General features: G+C 30.0%; 1 pseudogene; it reads right to left on the bottom strand.

Moving 5' to 3' along the window:
* Positions 1-5,117: 5,117 nt before the first annotated feature.
* Positions 5,118-5,858, bottom strand: LOC145803911 (L-type lectin-domain containing receptor kinase IX.1 pseudogene; annotated as a pseudogene).
* Between the last annotated feature and the right edge of the window lie 3,315 nt (positions 5,859-9,173).

Below are 9,173 nucleotides of genomic sequence, written 5' to 3'. Positions count from 1 at the left end.
GTATTAATAAATGAGGTTTTCAAAGTAATTTTTAAATCAAAGAGGCTTGATGATTTAAACCAAAAAAGCATTTTGACGGTGGAGGTATTGCTGATGAAGAGTGATAAAAAAAATTTATTAAAAAATCTACGTCAATAAATTTTTATTTTAACTTCACAAATGGTTGATATATATATATATATATATATATATATTGAATATACTTAAACAATTTGATAGGTGTAGACTGTTACTTTTTAAAAGTACAATCATATAATACAATCTTATGAAATCAAATAGAAATCTCGACATAATCGATCAAAATTCTAATATTTAGAGCTTGTTTGGCATGAGCGTTTTTGATGAAAATAGTCAAAATGTCAAAACATCAAATCAGAACACTTTTTTACTTTTTATACATCTTTTCTTAAAACATAAAAAAAATCAATTAAAAGAATCAATTCCGAAATAGCCCCTAATGTCTTTTTTCACCTCTCCATTTATTTATATTAATCGTAACTAATAGATTAAAATTTTACAATACATATGGCACGATTGTAACCCATTCTGAAAAATACATGCATAAATTCACATTCAATAAATTAAGGGCACTTCTGGAATTATTTCGAAAACCAGTGAAAATAACACTCAGAATTTTCGAACTAGAATTATAACTAATCCAAGCTTCATATTCTATCCCCCGTGTTATATCACAGTTTCATATTTCAATAGCAGTAGATTGGAGAGAATTGATATTAATACCTACATGAGGTCTCGGGATACTGTAACGGTCAATCCCATGATCGTAATAGGTATCAAACTCCATAGCAATGAAAGAACTAAATGATCTGATTGTACCAGGTTTGATCGTAATAGGTATCAAACTCCACAGTTGATATTGACACCTCTACCGTTAGTTACCGTTTATAATCAAACGGAAATTGTCGACGTGGCACTGAAATTTCGTTTGAAATTTTATTTTATCCCCCAAACTATCTCAAAAATTTCAATTGCACCCCAAACTTCATATTGTTGAGGGGTCTAATTGATATTTTGGGAATAATTTAGGAATAAAATGAAATCTCAAATGAAGACGGCAATTAACGGTGGGGTGAAATTGATTCAAAATTGATCATCGATGTATAGTTTGAAGGACAAAATGAAATTTCCTCTTTTATTTATATGAAGAGTAAGTAGACTGTTGGAGATGAATTTTTTGTGTTATGACTCTTTAGGCTATGTTTGGTTTAAGAATTTAGATAGGACGGGACTCGAAACTAGGATCATATGTTTAATAATGAAGACACTTACAACTTGAACAACTCATACTATATATGTATTTTTCTTTGTCATTATTCTTATACTAGTACATTTTACATATTGCATGTGTCGACTAGTAATTTGACATTTCTATGAATTTATTGTTCCAAAGTCACTGTGGGTCTTCTTTCATCACAAATGAAATGAAAACGTGGCATGGAAATTTCTTAAGCACTATCATAGGGGAAATTGTACTATACACACCCCATTTCAAGGGTGTAGTATATGCACCTCTAATTATGTCATTTTTTTTTTAATTATGACTAATTTTTCTTCTTTAATTATGATATTATTTTAGTTATAACTCATGAGATCTTTGGTTATACCTTATGTAGTGTTTGGTTATGACTTGTTTTTTTTGAGTTATGATTTAGAATGTATGGAGTTAGATCATTTTCTTCTTTGATTATAACCTGCATATCATTCCCATATTATGGAATCTTCTCTGGCTTGTATATATGTATATATATATTCAAAACTGATAGAGACCCCGTTAAAAATGAGTCTTAACTTTTGGGGTTAGAGTAGTACTCCGGGAATATTTAATAATTTCTCCTTAATACTTCTTGGAATTCTAGTTATGTATTTTTTTTTTTCCTTGTAAGCAATAAATATATATGTTTTCGCTTTTTGTTTAATGCTTTCATTTTTTTGGAAAACACAAAAGTCTAGGAGGGTTGCAGTTTGAAAGTCGCTCATAATCCACAAACACAAAACACACACATATGGTTCCTATTCTAAGTTGAAGGTTTCAATGACGTTTGGAGTGTCAATTGGGTTGAGAGCTTGATTTAATGTACGAAATTGTCTTCAATAATTTATTTTGTTGGACTTGAGCACAGTGACAATCCCCAAGTCAATGTAAAGTCTCTTATTTGGAGACTTGGGATCAAACCCCTCCTTCGTCTGGGTAAGAAGTGTTTTTAATTGGGAATGTATTGTATCCACACACACACACAAATCCACTCTGTCACTAAAATTATCACATTTGTGTCACCCTACACCTGCCTATCAATTTGGAAAACAAAAATGCTATGGACCCAGATTTCTTGTTCCAAATTTTTCTGGGTAAAGTGTTTGTATGATAAAGATTAAATTGGTATAATGGAATGAATTGATGTTTCTGGATAAATTTTAGGGTAAAATTTTTGGAATTGTAACATTGTTGTTTGAACAATTAACTCTTTAAACTAATTAGTTCACTATATCCCAAACAATCAAATGTGGTTAATATTTTTTGAGCAGGTCTACCGACTAGAAAATGGAACCAGAAAATCACCCAAAAATTACAATCTAATGTTAAGATTTATTTATGCTGGGTCGACCCATGACAATAAGCTTTAAAATGGACCCTAGATCAGGAATTCTTTCTGGTATATTTTCCGGGGACAATAGACTTTTTGTAAGGGCCAAATATTACAATGAATTGTAGCAAATTATTCAATAAAATTATTGTCAGCAAGTATGACATTTCGTCAAAAATATATATATATATATATATATATATATATATATATATTAACTCTGAAGTGAACTAATGTTCAATTTAAAGGGTAAACTGATAATTTGAAGATGCAAAATCAATTTTTTTTCTCCAAAAAAAATACATGAAAATCAAACCTGGAGAGCGTGCGTGCTTCATGAGTTTGACAATGAAAAAGACCTCTGCAAAAAAATGCCATTAATAACACACACTTTCTCTCTCTCTCTCTCTCATAAAGAGAGATTAAATAGGAAAATTTTAAAGGTTCTAAAATTTCTACCAAATGACATTTGATAAAATATTTAATATGGTGAAAGCCGCTTGCAAATTGAAGAGAATCAAAACAATTAAAATAATAATAATTCTACACATATTCACAACTTTACTAAAAATCTCATTAAAAATACAAATGATCAAATGTGATCGTTATCAAAATAATAATTTTATTTAAATCTCCAATGATATTTGGATATGAATGATTTTAGTAGGATTAGCAATACTACGAACCCATCTTATCAACTCAGAAATTACTTAGAATTTTCAACTTATAGTTCAGATTTATTCTATACATAAACCCCACATGAACCTCACATTACACAAATTAATCTCTACCATACAATCACTTATCCAGAATTTTCTGGATGAATAAGGGTGGGTCTCTAGACATTTCTTTAGTAGGATTGTTAGTAAAATTTTAAATAAATATAGTGATGCTCTTAAAAAAATACAAAGGCAAAATTACATAAAATAAATAAATAAATAATTTGACACTTGTAATAAAATTAATTTTTTAATAAAATTACTTTTTTAATTTTTTCAATTTGAAGTCCAAATTTTTTTTTCAATTTAAATTATTTGACTATTTTTATTAAGTAAAATTAATCAAAAAATAATATTTTAATTATTAAACTGTGTACATAAAATGTCTATAAAAAAATTTATTTAGTTTAACGACTAAAATATTCTTTTTTAGTCAGTTTTACTTAATAAAAATAGCTAGATGATTTAAATTGAAAATAAATCAAAAGATTAGATTTTAAATTGATAAAATTAAAAACTTAAATTTATTTTGTTACAATAGTCAAATCGTTCTTCTTCTTCTTCTTTTTTTTGTAATTTTTCCAAAGGAATTTCAGGTGTGAGCTATATACGTAAATAAATTTTTAATTTTATAAATTTAAACTCTAAGTTTTTATTTGTTTTCAATTGAAAATATTTGGCTAAATTTGTTAAGTAATACTGACAACAACAACAAAAAAAAAAAAGAAGGCATTTTTGTTAGTAAACTCAATGAAAAAATGCATATTTTAGATATTTATGTACACCTATATTGAATATAATGATTAAAATATTATTTTTCTACCAATTTTACTTAACCAGTAAATGGTTTAGATTTTACCCCCAAAAAAAATTGATTTAGATTGGAAATAAATTCAAGTTTTAATATTTAAATTAACAAAATTAAAAACTCATGATTTATTCATTGAATTTTTTATTTTGGTAATTTCCCACAAAATAAAGAAATAAATAAATTACTCCTTGCTATCTCTTAAAGCATCTCCAATTTTTAATCGCCTTTTTTATCCAAAAAAAAAAGTGCTCAAAATCATCTTTCAATTCATTCATTAAAAATGTTTATCAAAACAAGACATTTTTTTTTAATCAAACTGAAAATTTATCAAATCCTTCATCAAAATGAAAATTTAAAAAGTTGAAAAAAACTATTATTCATTAATGGTTTTGAAACTCAAAATAGTTTTGAATTTTTACTTTTAGTCCTTGTGGATTAGTGAGCATAAATGCACCATTATACAATATATTTTCATTTCATTATTAAGTTCATATCAACTCGTTATATTGTTTCCACAGTTGTAAACTCCGAAACATATTTAACATTTGATAATCATGAACAAAGATATGATATATATATATATATATATCGCTGCGGATAATGTTTACAATGATAAATTTGTTGAAGTTTGTGTATTTTAATATTAAAACAACTATATATAAATGGTTGTTTCTATAATAAACCCAAAACAAACACTGGAATACATGGGTACAATACATTAAAATATGCAACCAACTAGGCCTAACCTAGTTGGCCACCATACCTTCTTCAGGGTTTAGTCCCAAGTAGGTTATGAGTTCAATTCCCCTTAGAGGGGTTGAATTAAGGGAGTGCAAGCACCTGGGTGCTTTGCCAAGGGTGGGAAGATATTCTCCCATAGATGTTAATCTAACAACTAACATTTATCGATAAAAAAAGAAAACATTAAAATATGCTAGTACTCAACTCGAATACATTGAAATATTGTACTAGAAACTATATGAATCAACTTATTGATGATGTATACAAATACGATGCAGATGGATCAGAAGTTGCGGTGGAGCCATTTGTTAAAGCAGCCAAAGATGAAGAACTAGTCATCGAAGGAGCAAAGTATGTTGGCACAGGCATTTTGGTAGGGAGAATGGGCAATGGAGCTTCAAAATTAAGCACATGAATTGCTTGCCTAATTGAAGGTCGGAGATTGTGATCTGGGTGAGCACACCAAAGCCCAACAATCATCAAGCATTCCACTTCTTCTTGAACGAAATCTGCACATATCTTCGAATCCAATGCCTCAAGAAGCCTACCAGTACCATAGAGATCCCAAACCCAGTCTACCATTCTCATTTGACTTTCTGGGACCTTCAAGCTAATGGGTTTTCTTCCACATGTTATTTCCAGTGCCACAACTCCAAAACTAAAGGCATCTGATTCCTTATTGGCTTTGCCTGTAACTAGGCATTCTGGTGCCATGTAACCTATTGTTCCTGCCAAAATTGTTGTTTGTGACCCCTTACCGTGGTCGACAAGCCTTGCTAATCCAAAATCCCCAAGTTTAGGATTGGAATTTGAATCCAACATGACATTACTTGATTTTACATCTCTGTGCACTATACATTGTTCACATTCTTCGTGTAGATAGAGCAATGCTGAGGCCAAGCCTTTAGCAATTTTGTACCTTATTGCCCATGTCAATAAACTTTTTTCTTTGAAGAGATGATAATCTAAGCTTCCATTTTCCATGACCTCATAAACAAGTAAGAATTCTCTTTTTTCATGACACCAACCAAGTAGTTGGACCAAATTTCTATGCCACAACCGACTAATGATCTTCACTTCTGATATGTACTCCTTTATTCCTTGTTTGATTCCTTAGATATTCTCTTCACAGCGACGTGGAGGTTGGATTCCCTCAAGAAACCTCTATAAACCCCACCAAACCCTCCCTCTCCAAGCTTCTGTTCCTTCGCAAAGTAGTTTGTTGCACGAATTAATTCACCATATGAAAACTTCTTTGGTCCGGTACCTACCTCGAATTCATTGTCCACGGATAATTCAATAGCAAGCTCATCTTCTTTTTTTGCTGCTTTATTACTACTTTTGTTCCACAACACAAATCCAAGCAAAGCTAACACACTAATAACCAAAATAAATGAGCCGACAACCACCCCCAGTGCCTTTTTGTTGTTTTCACCCATCCTCTTCTTATCGATTTGCAAAGTCGAATTGAATTGCCCTGTTCTCACATTATTTTTCACAAGAGGATCTTTATGCATGGCTCGACCAGCTTTTTGCAATCGGTTCAAGTCCCGGTCGTTTGGGGTGACTTGGATGCCATCTTCGTTGATATAAGCAGGTGGATCAGCTTTTATGTCGATATTTTCACGCGTATCAATCTTCGTGAAGTTGAAGCTTAGTGAATTTGCTTGAAGAGGGAAATAGTAAAGGGTGAAGAAGAAGAGAGAACAAAGAAGAATAGTACTTGACGGAACTAATGGGTTCCAAGAGTTGCACAGAGTCATAGCCATGGTTGGTTTTGTTGTGAGGAGAAAAATTAGTTCTTAATTCTTGATGAGTATAAATTAAATAATCATAGAAGTGTGAACAAATGTATTTTCACCAACTCATTGCTCCCAAGTCTTCTTATACTTATGTTGGGGTTATCTTTAGAAAGCAAACACAAGACACTTACGCGTCTTTGATTAGGCGAACGTTGAAATTATTAATTTGTAAGATTTGTATTTGGGTATTAGCACTATAAAAAATTAAAATTTTAGAGATCAAAATTTAAAAACAAAATTATTTTTTAAGAACTAAATATTTTTGTTGCAAAAAGTGCCGTCATTATATTTTTAGCAACGAAAATTTGACATTAGTGATGAATTATTATTTTTTCGGAATCAAATTTTTTGTCTAAAAAAATAAACCATTTTGAGACCAAATTATTTTGTTCCTAAAATTCTCTTTATTAGTGATATTTTAAAAAAATTGTCGCTAAAAGCCATGTTTTTAACTTTTCGGGACGACCTTTTAGCGACTACTCTCACAATGATAGAAATTAGTCACTAAATGTCTTTTGCAACAAATTTTTACTTTTAGAGATCAAAAAATTTAATCTCTAAAACTTTTATATGTTGTAGTGTAGACTCTGATAGGTATTCTATCTAACAAAATTGGTGAATTTTTTAATTTTACAACTTATAATGTTTTTTTTTAATCAGTAAAAGTTAGTGATTAGTTGGTTAAATTAGCATCTCAAAAGGTTCTTACTCATAGAATTCTCGGACTTAAATTGGGTTTTATTGAATCATGTGGTTCTAGTATGAATATGAGGTTTTAATTGATTCATAGGGTTTCAACAGGAGAATTCCTATCAATAATAATAGTAAAGTCACATTAGGCATAATCACCAAGCAAAAAAAAGAAACAGGAAAAAAAGAGGATTCAAAAGGCCTATAAGGATCAAGATAAAGATAAAAAGAGGACCATATTTTAGATAAAGAGGCTTATAAGAAAACTGAGAGAACTTTACATTTTTAGCATTATCGCCACAAAGGAAGATCTTTTGGTTTTTTCTTTCCACTGGCCAAAGGGCTAGCCAGGCCACAACCACTTGGTTCCTACAAATAATAATGTCAATCAAAAAAATATAATTGAAATTATATATTTCTATTGTATATTCCATTAATTCAGCTATATAATCAATTCTACACTAATTTTATAAATTGTTGATTCCCTCATTATTAATCTTTCTAATCAAATAAGGTCTTAAAGTAAGTTGAGACTATTGTGTGACACTATTATGCAGTGTTTCTGATAAACGAAAAATTGTAAAACACATTAGGTAAGTCATTATTGTCTCTCAACTACTTAGCACAGGTGGATCAATATGGTTCTACCTATAAAAATTTTATGACACCCTTGGTGACAATAATATTGAAATATTTTAATTTTTCAATAACCAGGTTATCCGTGTCACCTCTATGTTATGTAAGTTGAACACTAATTTGACATGTTCAATATTCGTATTATCAAGTCGTATCATACATATGTTCGTGTCAAAAAATAGTCAATCTTAAACTGTTAACTTCGTATGCTAACTTTGGGTACGATTCAAATCGTGTTATTATGTCGTGTCAAAAATTAACTCTTTTACCTAGTCGTGTTATGTGGAACACATTTTGGGGAAGAGATATACGGATGTGCCTGCAAAGGCTTCATTATTGTGATTTGTTATTCACATTTACACTATGTTTGGAAACTTAGAAGAGAAAAAAAAAGAAATTATTACTTAAGTTATAAGAGAAAAGAAAAGAAATAAAATGAAATAATTGTGATTTCTCTCCTTCTTATTTGGATAAGTAAGAAATAAAATAAAATAAATGATTTTGATTTCTCTCCTTGTTTGGTTAGATTTCATAAGAGAAAATAAAAGAAATTAATTTATGTTATATTACCAAAGTAACCTTTCTATATTTTCAATCATTTTATTTCCTTTATTTTTACTGGGACAAAATTAGTATTATAAAAATATTAGTTTCTTTTCTCTCCCAATCCCTCTACTTTTAGAAATATTGAAAATGAGGGTTACAATAGAAATGAGTTTTTCTTTATTTCTCTCAACTTCTCTTCACTTAAGTTATTCAAACAAGAGAAATACATATCTCTTCATTTCTTTTCTTTTCTTTTGTCTCCAAATCACTCAATCCAAAGGTATCATCAATTAATGAGAATGCAAACATTGCAATAATTTAATTACATGGTTAATTTGTTGGGATTTATTCCACATTTCACCAATGTAAATAGAAGCACATTCACGTACCAACAAAGAAAAAAGTACAATCACACTATGAGATTTACATAGTTCAACTCAAATTGTCTACATCTCCAAGTAAGAGAGATGATCTATTATAAATTGTAAAGAGTACAATCATGAGACCAAAAACTCGACACCAATATCCGAGCCCTAGACAATATTCATTTCCCGATCAAGAGCAACAGAGCCCCAAAGCCACACCTGCTCACACTTGGTGTCTTCGGTAATTCTCATAAGTTCCT

This window comes from Camellia sinensis, chromosome 12 (assembly GCF_055761805.1).
Source record: "Camellia sinensis isolate YWXY chromosome 12, ASM5576180v1, whole genome shotgun sequence".
NCBI classification, from domain to species: Eukaryota; Viridiplantae; Streptophyta; class Magnoliopsida; order Ericales; family Theaceae; genus Camellia; species Camellia sinensis.
Note: the sequence above shows the minus strand (reverse complement) of the source record. Positions and strands in the feature narration are given on the sequence as shown.